This window comes from Somniosus microcephalus, chromosome 3, assembly GCF_052327205.1.
Source record: "Somniosus microcephalus isolate GS21.2 chromosome 3, FLI_Smic_1.0, whole genome shotgun sequence".
NCBI classification, from domain to species: domain Eukaryota; kingdom Metazoa; phylum Chordata; class Chondrichthyes; order Squaliformes; family Somniosidae; genus Somniosus; species Somniosus microcephalus.
Window position 1 is genome coordinate 337,292,253 of NC_140989.1, and position 15,091 is coordinate 337,307,343.

The following is a 15,091-nucleotide window of genomic DNA, read 5'->3' on the forward strand; positions in this document are numbered from 1 at the left end:
ATATATAACGGTCACCCTTATTTTTCCTTTGGGGTAGACTTTTTGCCCCATGTACGTCCTCAAAATAATTTTTGTGTCTCTCAAGGCTATGTGTGAGAATAGCCGCTCGTAGCCCCGTCGGTTTATGACTGTTAGGGCTGATCCTGTGTCCAATTCCATCTTTACCTGGACTCCTGCTATCTTGAGAGTGACCCAAATGGTTCGGTGATCCTCCATTGTGATCACATTATGTAGTTTCAGACAACTCAGTTCCCTGCTTTCGGAGTCATTATCACTCTTTTGTTCATCTGAACTATTCTCCGTCATCTTATGTACCTTCTTGTACTTTCCTTTGGTAGGTTTCTTATTGCTGGTTTTCTTTCCCGACCTGCAGACTCGTGCTATGTGTCCTACCTTTCCACACTGTCTGCACACTTTGTCTTTGAACCAGCAATCATTCTGGTCGTATGTTGTTCTGTCGCAGCAATAGCACTTCTCTGTTCCATATGACATTTCGTTTGTGCCATATTCTTGCGGTCTCTGTTGTATCTCTGCAGTGCCCCGTGCTGCTGCTTCATATGATACCGCAATGCTGAAAGCCTTTTCCAGCGTAAGGTCCTTTTCAGATAAAAGCCGTTTCTGGGTTCCTTCACTTTGAAGCCCACACACAAACTTGTCCCTTAAGGTATCTGCCAGTCCCGCTCCAAACTGGCAGTGTTTCGATAGTTTGCGCAGTTCTGTTAAATAATCAGCATTGCTTTCATCCTTATGTTGGTTCCGTTTGTGAAACTTGAATCTTTCTGCTATCAGCAGCGGTGTGGGGTTTAAATGTTCCTGTAGTATCGTTACTATGTCTTCAAAACTCTTTCCCATTGGCTTCGTTGAGGTTACTAGATTTCGTAATAACCCATATGTCTTTGCACCCATTAAATTTAACAATACCGACGCTTTCTTGTCATCTGACACCTCATTTGCCTTGCAGTACATCTCTATTCGCTCGACATATGTAGTCCAATCTTCGACTTCATTGTCAAATGCAGTGATACTGCCACTCTTCGGCATTTTGGGTGTGGTTTAAAATGGCGTCTCCCAATGGCTTAAAATGGCGCCTCCGGTGCTTTCCTTCCTCCCCCGCTGCTGCCAACGCCGCACTCGGCGGTCCTCATGGCAATGGCGGCGCCTCGCGGGTTTCTGCGCGTCTCTCTCTCTCCCTCTCTCCGACGCTGCTCAGCCCCTGAACACCGGCTGCGCCCTGTGCGCTCTGCCCTCTCTCTCTCTCCCCCGTCGACGCTGCTCGGCCCTTTGCTGTGCCGCTCGGTCGGGCTCTAGCCCGCCGCTGTCCAGGAAGGGTCTGCTCACTACCTGTTGTCAGCCCGTTTCGCTGGACCACCTCGACTGGAAAGCCAAGCCTGGCTCTCGACAGCCTCCCCCGCAATTCTCGAGTCTCTGCTGGATGATTGGGCGGTTGCCTGTGGTCGACGCCCGAGTCTCTGGCCTTGACCTCCAATCCACTGATCTCCAGGAACGAATCCCAGGGAGGTGATGCAGAGTTGCAGGTAGGTTCAAACTTGCCTCGTCGTCAATGTTGTGTCTGGGTATAATAAGATACAGACTGCAGCAGAAACGGTACAACAGGTGTTTACTCAACGTGGCTCACAGTTGAACTGACTGTACAGATTACTACTCAGTGCTATATACAGGTGTGGTCACTGCCGGTACTACAGTATACATGAGCTGTAAAAAGTAGATCCCCCCCTTAAAGGTATATATATTACAGCGGGATTGAAAGCTGGCAAGCTGCAGTCCCGCTTCCCATTGACAAATTCCAGCCCATTATATCTAGCTCATCTGTCCCTCTTTTGTCCCTCTTTTTAAATGGACCAAGTAAATTAAACAAATAAACTGTAATTAAACCTCTAAAACTTTAAATAAACCTTAGCAAATCAAATTAAAATTTGGTTGTCCAATCCAATTATGCACTCCAGTCCCCGCGGCGCCCACCGGTCTCGGAAGTGCTCGAGCGCGCCAGCGGACACCGCGTGCTCCATCTCCGGGGCCACCCGGGCGCGAACATGGCCTAGCGCATCTGTCACTGTTGAAAGCGTCACAGGTGCAAATGATTGTCACCCTTTCACCTGATTAGTTTAAATATCATAGTCATAACACTGCAACAAATCACAGCAGATTAGAAACCCACCAATGACCAAGCAGCATCTTAAAAAAAGTTAGAAAAACATTAAGAAAGTACCACATATTAGGCTTGTTATCAAAAATGAAGCCCATGGGATAAAAGGGACAGTGGCAGCATGGATATAAAATTGGCTAAGGAATAGGAAACAGAGTTGTGGTGAATGGCTGTTTTTCAAACTGGAGGAAGGTATGCAGTGGAGTTCCCCAAGGTTCAGTACTAAGACCACTGCTATTTTTGATATACATTAATGACTTGGACTTGGGGGTACAAGGCACAATTTTGAAATTTGCAGATGACACAAAACTTGGAAGTGTAGTAAATAGTGAAGAAGATAGTAATAGACCTCAAGAAGACATAGACAAGCTGGTGGAATGGGCTGGCACATGGTAGATGAAATTCAATGCAGACAAGTGTGAGGTAATACATTTTGGTCGGCAGAATGCAAAGAGACCATACACTAAATCATAAAATTTTATAGGGGGTGCAAGAACAGGGCGGCTTGGGGGTGTTTGTGCACAAATCTATGATTCTAAAGCAAATGGACCTATAATTGACATCAGGATGTACCAAATAGCAATTGGCCTCCAATTGACCTTGGTATTTCTATTAGCTGGAATTAGACTTTGTGGCTTTAAAGAAAAAGGACATCTTAAAACAAAATTCCACTTTTACATCAAAATATATTGCGCTTTACATGGTAAAATGCTCCTGTTCATTTTAAGCAGCGTTTCCTCTAACTTACCATGAACACCGTCACAGATGATTCATTAGTATAACAGAACAAAATAACAAGCGTGAGGTGCAAATGACCATTAGAACAGCAGCAGCTGAAGAGAATTGTGTTTTCCCAGGGAGTCATTTTTCCAAGATGTCACCTGACACACTGGGAAATTCCCTAATAAAGTAATAATGCTGAGACATCAGGAGTATCTTTATCATTCTAATATTAATGTTTCATTACTAAAGTGTACATTTTAAAACAACGCTGAACAAAAAAGTATGTTTTAATAATAAATGGTCTTTTTTCTTAATTTTCTCAAATCTTATTCTTTCATTTAATATTTGCGATTTACTATTTTACTTTTACTTTATATAATTTCTTATTTTTACTGTTTGACAGCAAGTCAAAGTAAAAATAAGAAATTATATAAAGTAAAAGTTAAATACCTTTTCTACTGAGCCACCACTCTCCTATAATCCATCCTATGGCTGGGATTCACATGAGCCAAATGTGGTCATAGTTTGGTCATAGTGTAGGTAGGTGAACCTGCAGAATCCGACTTGAACCCCTTCCGGGTAGGATAAAATGGTCAAGGCTCACGAACTCAGTATAACTCAGTATGCTTTTAACTATTTATTGTACTATGAATAACATACAAATGTCAATGCACTGTTCCCTTATAACTCCAAACAATACTAACATACACCGTTCCGTTAACTCTTTAATTTCAAACACCACTCACCCCAGCGATCATGTGGAGGAGCCTGTTTCCATCTGTACAAGTGATCAAACCGTCCGCAGTTCTCCTTGCAAGTTGCCGTGTACCCTTCCTAAGCACACCCTTTTGTAATACAAAAGATCAAAACCTGTGACAATAGATTGATGCAAACCCTTCCTCCTTTTGATTGTACCATCTTAATCTCGTTTTCCTGCCATTCTGTTCGATTTCAAACCATCCAATAGAAAAAGAAGTGTCTTCATCCATCGACTCATCCGACGCTTCAACAAAAAACTTTTTTTCTTCCTTTCTGATGTCAACTCTTGAACACCAACGCCCCTCCGGAACCTTCTTCCCCTTCACTTTCCTCTGATCCCCCTTCTCCCAATCTCACCCCCTGCCGCGTTTTCACTCTCCCCTCTGACCTTCCCCTCTCTGACCCCGAATGAGCAGTCCTCAGCAAAGGCCTGAGCTTCATCCCCTTACGCCCCCACCTCAATGAATTGAGAGCTCGGCACGATGCTGAGCTCTTTTTCTGCCGCCTTCGCCTCCGTGCCCACTTCTTTAGCTAGGAGTCGTCCCCTCGCACAGCTGACCCTTTCTCCCGCTTTCTGAATTCCCGTTCTGCTTGGACTCCTCCTTCTGGCCTCTTACCCTCTCTAGATCTTTTCATTGCTAACTGCCGCCGTGACATCGGCCGTCTCCATTTCTCTGCTCCGCTCACTCACTCCAACCTACCTCCCTCTGAACTTGCAGCACTCCATTCTCTCAGATCCAACCCCGACATTGTCATTAAACCTGCTGACAAGGGTGGTGCTGTTGTTGTTTGGTGAACTGACCTCTACCTAGCGGAAGCTGAACGACAACTCTCCGACACCTCCTCCGATCTCCACCTGGACCATGACCCCACCACCGAACATCAAACCACCGTTTCCAAGACTGTCACTGACCTCATCTCCTCTGGAGATCATCCCCCTTCCCCCCGCGGCCACCAACCTCATAGTTCCCCAACTGTGCACAGCCCGCTTCTACCTCCTTCCCAAGATCCACAAACAGGACTGCCCTGGTAGACCCATCATTTCAGCCTGTTCTTGCCCCACGGAACTTATCTCTTCCTATCTCGACTCTATCTTTGCTCCCCTTGTCCAGTCTCTTCCCACCTACATCCGCGACTCTTCTGACGCCCTCCGCCACTTTAACAGTTTCCAGTTTCCTGGCCCCAACCGCCTCCTTTTCACTATGGACGTACAATCCCTCTACACCTCCATCCCCCACCAGGATGGCCTGAGGGCACTCTGCTTCTTCCTTGAACAGAGGCCCAACCAATCCACATCCACCACCACCCCCCTCTGTCTGGCTGAACTTGTTCTCACATTGAACAACTTCTCCTTTAACTCCACTAATTTCCTCCAAATTAAAGGTATTACTATGGGTACCCGCATGGGTCCTAGCTATGCCTGCCTTTTTGTGGGATATGTGGAACACTCTTTGTTCCAGTCCTACTCAGGTCCCCTCCCTCACCTCTTTTTTCGGTACATTGATGACTGTATTGGTGCCGTTTCCTGCTCTCGCCCTGAACTAGACAATTTCATTCACTTTGCCTCCAATTTCCACCCTTCCCTCACCTTCACATGGTCCATCTCTGACTCTTCCCTTCCCTTCCTCGACTTCTCCATCTCCATCTCTGGGGATAGGTTATTGACCAACATTCACCACAAGCCCACTAACTCCCATAGCTACCTGGACTACACTTCCTCCCACCCGCCTCCTGTAAGGACTCTATTCCATTCTCCCAGTTTCTCCATCTCCGCCGCATCTGCTCCGACGATGCCACCTTCCACACCAGTGCTTCCGACATGTCTTCCTTTTCCCTCAACCGAGGATTCCCCTCTACCGTGGTTGACACGGCCCTCGACCGGGTCCGTTCTATCTCCCACACTTCAGCCCTCACCCCTGCCCCTCCCTCCCGGAACCACGATAGGGTTCCCCTTGTCCTCACCTTTCACCCCACCAGCCTCCACATTCAACGGATCATGCTCTGCCATTTCCACCACCTCCAACGTGATCCCACCACCAAACACATCTTCCCTTCACCTCCCCTTTCAGCATTCCGTAGGGACCGCTCCCTCCGAGACACCCTAGTCCACTCCTCTATCACCCCCAGCACCCCTTCCCCTTCACCCGGCACCTTCCCGTGCAAGCGCAGGAGATGTAACACCTGCCCCTATACCTCCTCCCTTCCCACTGTCCAGGGCCCCAAACACCCCTTCCAGGTGAAACAGCGATTTACTTGTACTTCTTGCAATCTAGTATACTGTATTCGCTGCTCACGATGTGGTCTCCTCTACATTCGGGAGACCAAACGCAGATTGGGTGACCGCTTTGTGGAACACCTCCATTCAGACCGTAAGGGTGACCCCGAACTTCCGGTCGCCTGTCATTTCAATTCACCGTTCCATTCCCACTCGGACCTCACCGTCTGCGGCCTCTTGCATTGTTCCACGGAAACTCAGCGTAAGCTCGAGGAACAGCACCTCATCTTCCGATTAGGCACTTTACAGCCTTCCGGACTCAATATCGAGTTCAACAACTTCAGATCATAACCTCGGCCCCCATTACAGTTTTATATTTTTTATCCACACTTTCGGTTTGTGACTTTTCCTTTTCTCTCTCTCTCCCACACGGCAGCTGTCTCTCACTCTGCCAGCGCAGTTCACACTTCATCCAGAGCCATTGTTTGTTTCTTTACCTGTCCTATTACCATCTCGTCTCACCTTGAATATCTCTTAATGTCTCTTCTTTCATTCCCTCCCCCATTTCCCAGCCCCCAAACTGCCTTTTGTTTCATTTCCTGCCTTTTCTCTCAGTTCTGTAGAAGGGTTTCGACCCGAAATGTTGACTCGGTTTCTCTCTCCATGGATGTTACCTGGCCTGCTGCGTTTTTCCAGCATTTTCTGTTATTTCGGATTTTCAGCATCCGCAGTATTTTGCTATCAGAAAAAGAAATGTCTTCATCCTGTTTGCTGTTCGACCATTATCACACAAAGAAATGTCTTGATTAGACACTTCCTTGCTTATCGCCAGTTTGAAAGGTTAGTGAATGGGTTCCAATCCAATGACAATCTGGGCATTAACATTTCCAAAAGATGTTCCAGACTCGGTGGAACCAATTGTAAGTCTGGTTAACAGCTGGACCAAGGAGTTTCACTGGACAGGATAGTAAGTTGAATTTACAAAAACACATGCCATTGTGAGGTTTAATTGTTCCAGCCATTTCCTTGGTTAGCATATTCATGAAGTAAAAAAGGTCGTGTCTGTCATTCGTATGCTGTTTAATCCAGAGCGTGTATTACAAATTCCTTTTAAAAGTTTTGTCTTTCTTCATGTTATGCTAGGATATGAAGGGTGAAAAATTCGGTTGCTTTGCACTTCCCGTTAGCACCCCAAGAGGGCGTTAATGGGTCGCAAAGCAACTAGCGCCCGGGTGCGGTGATGTTTGCGCCGCTCGCAAAATTGACCAGACATTTTGCGGCGGCGCTAAACACTACTGCCACGATCTCCTGCGCCCGCAGATCGTGACGTCAGTCGAGCCTGTAATGCCCCAGTAGCGCCCCGGAGCAGATATTGAGTGGCGCCCCCTGCCTTACCGCCTGCCGCTAGCAACGACAGGTTGAGGGGAACGTTTTGCAGTCGGGAAGGGAGTGGGGGAGTGCTATTTAAAGGTGATTGCTTCATGCCTTTTTTGTCAGTGAAATTTTTGCACCACACATTCTGAGAGAGAGAGAGAGACTTCTGGAGAGATTCAACGCTGTGTGAAGGAGTTTTGGGTACTGAGCAGCACTTTGCAGGTTCATTTTGATTTGTCCTTCCTTGCATCGATTTAGAAGAGACTATGGGGGCTGCACTCTGAGCTCTTTCCCTGGGCTTCTCCATTGTTCTTTCCAGCAGAATTGATGTACAGGTCTCTCCAGGCTGAGATTCAAGGCTGCAATGAGTAGGGTGTGGATGGAGAACAAGATCGACCCACCCCTTTAAGAATTGGCCGGCGCCAGTGTGTCTGTGTTCCATTGCTGACTGACATCACATGAGCTTCGCCAGTGCTCTGAGTTAGTGCCTCGCTCCTTGGCGTTAGCGCCTTCAGAGAGGTGTGTAGCGTCTGACTTAATGCTCCAATCACCTCCAGGGGCAATAGAAGCCAGATTTGCAGTTGGAGGCGATAATTAGCACCAGGCGCTAAACTTTGAGCCTGGCTGATAATTCCACCCCAAACGGGGCGATACCGAATTTCTCCCCCGAAGTTTGATCAGTTTCTTGTGTTTGGTCAATTTCACAAAACTGCCTTTACAGTACAGCCGTTTGACCCTTTAATGTTGGTATAATTTGAGTTGAATGTGTTCTTGCTGCAGGAACTGGCTACAATAGTCACAGTTTTCCAGCCAGTCAGGCAACAGTATTGAGGTTTGATCTCTTTGCGTCATTACCGTGACAAGCACAAACCTCTGGCTCTTTTTTTCCACATGATATCTTACTGTCCAAGCACTTGATGAGATTACTCAATTGTGGTGCAGAGAATTTAGCGCTGCTAAAATAAGCTATCAGCAGCAGGTTGAAATACAAGAAAGCAAATAATACATTTTCTATGGCACACTACTCCAAATCTTGTAGTGAACTATTCAGAGGATCCATGCTGGGTATCCTCTTAACAATGTACATTATTAGACCTATTTTATCGGGTTCGCTTTGGAAAACATTTTTTTTCTTTTCTCACCAATTTTCTTCCTTTCCTTCCTGAAGGTACCGATTCCTTTCTGGATTTGATTCCATGGGTGCCAGTCACTCAATTTTACCTTGCCCAAGGGGCCATTATTCACGTGCGATTGTTGTGAATGGGCATCAGCAAGCTTTTCCATCATATGGAGCCTCACAGCTGAATCCAACGTGCCTGCACCCAATATCCACATACAGGAAACTTTGGTTTATCCAGAGGTTATATGTCCGGAATGCTCGATCTAACGGCAAAAATCAGGAGCCGTTTTCTGTAAGTTTTTTTAGTTCTCGTTGCTTTTTTTTCCCAGTCAGGCACTGCAAGGTCTGTAGCTATAGCAACAGCTTCAGCTAGAGACGCTTGCAGCTGCAGCCAACTGTTTAGAAGCTGTTGCTAAGCAACAGTGTTTGTTGTCAGATACGGAGATGAAAACCTCCGTATGCTTCAACATTAACTTTTGATAGATCGGCAACAGCTCGGTCCCGTCGGTGCCGGATATCACAAAGTTTCCTGTAGATGCCAGTTTGATGGATGGTGTTCAGGAGCAGGTTCCTCCCCAACCGAGCCAACACTCACTGTCCCACAGCTGAAGTGAAAAAAGTTTAAAAATTGTATCCTGGTGCCCCCCATTTGCTGTTGTCTGAAGACTTAAGCCACCACCATTTGTTCAAGCTGAATAGTATCTTGCTGGAGCAGCCATGCAGTGATTTGCAATTCCCTACTACTAGCATGGTGCCAAGATAATGAGTCTCCTGACTTCCCACTACCCACCAATTATGCCATTAGACACAATTAGCAAACCATTATGTAAAGTGTTAGATTTAACCTTCAATCTTCTGAGATTACCTTTCCCTGTGACTTATCTCTGAGCACCTGACCTTTTTGAAATATTACATTTCTTACAATTACAACAGTCACCTTTTACTCGAGCCGTACACAAGAGATTAACCATTTACTTTAAGATGGTTGAAGTAGGCTCTGGAAGAGAAGGCTATCTCTCCCTGACTTTAAATCATTCCCGAATATACTTGGCAGTATTTCCATCTCTGTAATGACTCATTTTCAGTCGTATTCAACCTTATACTTTGGTAGCATTACAAGAAAATGATTTTGATATTCTAGACATCTTGTTGCCATAAAAACTAATTCTGTTGCATCATGAATTGATTAAGTTTATAGGACAAGACGCTGACAACATCTTGTGGTTGACTACAGTAGCATTAGGGCATCAATATTACCTGATAATCGGCAACATATTAAATGTCATCTCGAACAATTTGTCCACTAGTACAAGCCCAATGGCCCAAATAAATTGAAACACTGGGAAATAGTGTGGGAGCTTCTCTGACAGCAGGATCTGTACCTGTCACCATAGTGTAGGAATTCGAGCCTCCAGCTCAGTGCTGCAGTGTCTCACCCTGGGATTTGTACAGTGGATATTTTCAATCTGACAAGGCAGTTAAAATATAGAAATTCGATTCTATGGTTTGTACATTTCAGTCATATGTTGTGCACAACCTTATAAGCAGTGGGATTGATTTTGTTCTGTGATTTGGAATTTCTGTATTTCAATCATCTGAATCCAAATGGGGCCTTCCTGAATCATTAATATTGTCCATGACAGCTGACTTTGAATCCTCACAGTTGTGTGTCATGTAAGTGAAAATCTTTCTGTAAAAATACCCACTGCTAAGATGTTAATATGAATATGCACAATAGTTAGGAGAAATGTTATGAGTTGGTAAATATAGAGGAGAAACTGATTATTGTTAAGCAGTTGAAGAAGGAGATAATGATTAATGAATGAAAGAGGATAAGAAAGGGATGAACGATAAGATGAAATTCTTTTATACTAATACAGTGAGCATTACAAATAATAGAATTAGAAGTATATGAAGCTAACAAAAATATTGACATTATTGACATCATGGGAACATTTTCAAGTAGACGATGAGCAAGAGATGGGATTGAGAGGGTCTAGATAAATGAAAGGTTTCCCTCTTTGGTGGAGATGGCATTTGAGCACATCTGTCTAATTCCAGTACCACTGCTCTCACCTATTCACACAGAAACCCCACAGTGCAGATAGAGGCCATTTCGGCCCATCGAGCCTGCATCGACACATATCCCACCCGATCCCCGTAACCCCTACACCAACACATATCCCACCCTATCCCCGTAACCCCATGTATTTAATCCCCCTAACACTAAGGGTCAATTTATCATAGCCAATCAACCTAACCCGCACATCTTTGGACTGTGGGAGGAAACCGGAACAAATCCACGCAAACACGGGGAGAATGTGCAAACTCCACACAGACAGTCGCCCGAGGCCGGATTCGAACCCGGGTCCCTGGCGCTATGAGGCAACAGTGCTAACCACTATGCCACCGTCCTTCCTTCCACAATACCAGGGATTCATTTCCATCCCACTAGTATCTGCATCATCAGATCAGCTTCCACCATTTCTGCCGACCACAACCGGCAAATAATCCCAGCCTCCAGTATATTTTACTTTTCCTTCCCCTGATAAGCTTTCTGCAGGGTCCAATGACTCTGCAGCATGCTAGTTCACTCTCCCACCACTAGCATCCCTGACTGCTCTTTCCCAGGCACTTTCCAGTCCACCTGCAGCAGCTGGAACATCTGCTTCTTCCCACAGTACTGTCAGGGCCCCCAATTATTCCAAGTGAGACAGTGATTTACATATACTTCCTCCAATCTAGTGTACGAGATTCCATGCTCCCTATGCAGGCTCCTATATACTAAGGAGACCAGCTGCAGAATGGCTGATCATTTTACCTGAACATTTCCATCTGTCTATAAGCACGACCCTGATCTCTCTGTGGGTCACTATTTGAACTCGCCTGCTCATTCCCATTCTGTCTTTTCTAACCTTGTTTCCCCACATAGCTCAAACCAAGTTCAATACAGACTTCAGGAACAGTATCTCATCTACTTCTGGATACTTTGCAGCTCTCCACTCCCAACATTGACCTTATCAATTTCATACCTTAACCGGATCTCTGAGTTTCCTGTCTTTCTCGCATTCATATTACACACCCTGTTAACACTCATTATAGAGCTGTTTTACTCAACTTTTGTCTTGTTAATATCTTTTCACAGCCTCTCTGAGATGACCTTTGTGGGCTTCACCAGATATTTCTCACATGCCAATTACCAAAGGCTTTCACTTTCTAGGAACCAGAGTTAGAGGGCTGGATTTTATCAGCCCTGAGGAGGCGGGTCAGGTGGGAAAGTTATAAAAAATGACGGCGGATTCCGATACCGCCGTCAACCCGCCTCCGCGCAACTTTCCCAAAGGCGGGCTTGCAGACTCCGTTTCGGTCCCACCTCCAGGTGGCGGGATAGGCCCTTAAGGCACTTAACTGCTACTTATGTACCTCTATAATCCCATTTTGAGAGGCCTTTCAAATTTTGCCACATTTCCAGCATGCTGCACGTCTCTCCTGAAACATGCCATCTAATCCTGTCGGACTCACAAGTGGCTGGCTTCCGAACAGCTGCAGCTCCACCATCAGATTTGGACGAAGACCAGCTGCGGCAGCAGCAGAACCATGAACAACAGCAGCACCAACAGCAGCGGCAACAACAGGAGTGCCAAGCTGCTGCTCACCCACCTGAAGCTGCACAGGCCAGAAGGCGCTAGCCCATGGAAGGTCGTCGGCGCAGGAGATACCCCCCAACTAGGGTCTAGAGACATAGGATCAGCTATATCAACAGGAGTGAGCAGCAGTGCCAAAGGCGGCTCCGACTTTCGTGACAGGTAGTGGGTGACATCTGCGCAATGATCCAGCAACACCTGGAGCCCAGAGGAGCAGGTGGACACCCCTTACCAGTGGCCGTCAAAGTTGTTAGATCCGTGTATCTTGATGTTGTGTGTCCTTCAATAACTAGACAAGAGACTGCAGGGAACAATCAACAGGTGTTTACTGGATGAGGGTTACTCTAAAACTAACTGTACAGATCCCTACTCAGGGTTTATATACAGGTGTGGTCACTGCTGGTACTACAGTATACAGGAGCTGTAAAAAGTAGTTCTCCCCTTAAAGGTACATACACTACAATTCCTCCCTTTTTAGATTAACAGGACCATAACATTCATTTAACAATTAAATATCAACTAATTACAATTAACACTTTTAACATGCAACATTAACTGAAAATAGTCCATTTATAAATTCAGTCTTCATCAATAACGTGGCCACAATACGAGATCTGCTTCTGGAAAAACTCGCATTTGTGGCGATTAGCTCGGAGCCCATATTCCTTCAATCTAGTGAGCACCCGCTCCAGGTTGGCGAGGTGATCACTGTCATTTTCGCCCGTGACCAGGATGTTGTCCAAATAACACTGGGTCCCTGGAATCCCTTGCAGGACTTGATCCATTGCCCTTTGCCAAATAGCCGGAGCTGATGCTACCCCGAACACCAGCCAATTGTATTGGTAGAGACCTTTATGAGTGTTGATCGTGAGGTACTGTTTCGAGGCTTCTTCTACCTCCATTTGCAGGTACGCCTGGGCCAGATCAATCTTAGTGAAGCGTTTCCATCCAGATAGCACGGTGGCATAGTGGTTAGCACTGTTGCCTCACAGCGCCAGGGACCCGGGTTCAAATCCAGCCTCGGGTGACTGTCTGTGTGGAGTTTGCACATTCTCCCTGTGTTTGCATGGGTTTCCTCCGGGTGCTCTGGTTTCCTCCCACAGTCCAAAGATGTGTGGGTTAGGTTGATTGGCCATGATAAAAAAAAATTGGCCCTTAGTGTTAGGGGGGATTAAATATGTGGGGTTACGGGGTTACGGGGATAGGGCTTGGGTGGGATGGCTGTCGGTGTAGGGACCGGGTGCTAGGGTTTGGATGATCAGCCATGATCTCGTTGAATGGCGGAGCAGGCTCGAAGGGCCGAATGGCCTACTCCTGCTCCTAGTTTCTATGTTTCTATGAAAATATCTTCAATCCGCGGAAGCGGATATTGTACCGTGTGAAGGACTGGGTTCACTGTCACCTTAAAGTCCCCACAGATGCGAACCTTCTTTGGTTCCCCAGGCGTATTACTCAACGACCTCTTCATTACAGGAACGATGGGTGTAGTCCACTCGCTCCAGTCCACTTTGGACAGTACTCCTGAATGTTCCAAACCTTCCAGCTCTGCTTCGACGGCTGGGCGGATTGCATAAGGCACCGGTCTGGCCTTAAAAATCTTTGGGCTTGTATTTTCCTCTATTTTGATCGTCGCTGTTATGTCTTTTAGCGTTCCGAGTCCCTCCTGGAACACTTCTTGTGCATCAGTTAGCATTTTTGACAGTCATCCAGGTGTGACGTCGTCATCCTTTTTGGCATCTACAGTCAGTGCTTGTATGGAATGCCAATCTAGCTGTATCTTCCAGATCCATTCACGTCCTAGTAGTGGTGGTCCTCCATCTGGCAATACATATAGGTCCATTTTTGGTGTTTCCTTGCCGTTATATGTAACGTTCACCCTTATTTTTCCTTTGGGGTAGACTTTTTGCCCCGTGTACGTCTTCAAGACAATCTCTGTATCTCTCAAGGGTATATGTGAGAATAGCCGCTTGTAATCCCTTTGGCTTATGACTGTTAGGGCTGATCCTGTGTCCAATTCCATTTTCACTTGGCTCCGGCTATCTTGAGCGTGACCCAGATAGTTTGGTGATCCTCCGTTTTGATCACATTATGCAGTTTCAGACAACCCAGCTCCTTGCTTCCGGAGTCTGTATCACTTTTCTGTTCATCTGAACTACTCTCCGTCACCTTATGTACCTTCTTGTACTTCTCCTGTGGAGATTTGTTGCTGCTGGTTTTGTTTCCTGACCTGCAGACTCTTGCTATGTGTCCTACTTTTCCACACTGTCTGCACACTTTGTCCTTGAACCAGCAATCATTATGGTCGTGTGTTGTTCTGCCGCAGCGATAGCACTTCACTGTTCCGTATGACATTTCATTTGTGCCATATTCTTGCGGTCTCCGTTGTATCTCTGCAGCGCCCCGTGCGGCTGCTTTGTGTGATACTGCCATGCTGAAAGCCTTGTTCAGCGTAAGATCCTTTTCTGGTAGAAGCCGTTTCTGGGTTCCTTCACTTTGAAGCCCACACACAAACTTGTCCCTTAAAGTATCTGCTAGTCCCGTTCCAAACTGGCAGTGTTTCGATAGCTTGCGCAGTTCCGTTAAATACTCAGCATTACTTTCTTCTTTATGCTGGTTCCTTTTGTGAAACTTAAATCTTTCTGCTATCAGCAGCAGTGTGGGGTTTAAGTGGTCCTGTAGGATTGACACTATGTTTTCAAAATTCTTTTCCACCTGCTTCTCTGGGGTTACTAGGTTTCGCAGTAAGCCATACGTTTTTGCACCCATTGAATTCAACAATACCAGCGCTTTCCTGTCATCTGGCACTTCATTAGCCTTGCAGTACACTTCTATGCGTTCGACATATGTCGCCCAATCTTCGACTTCATTGTCGAACGCTGTGACACTGCCACTCTTCGGCATCCCTGTGTGTGGTTCGACTGGCTCAAAATGGCATCTCCCGTGCTCTCCCTTCTTCTCCGCTGTGGCTCAAAATGGCGTCTCCCGCGCTTTACTTTCTTCCCGCGCTCTCCCTTCTTCGCCGCTGTGACTCAAAATGGCGTCTCCCACGCGCTCCCTTCTTCTCCGCTGCGGCTCAAATGGCATCTCCCGTG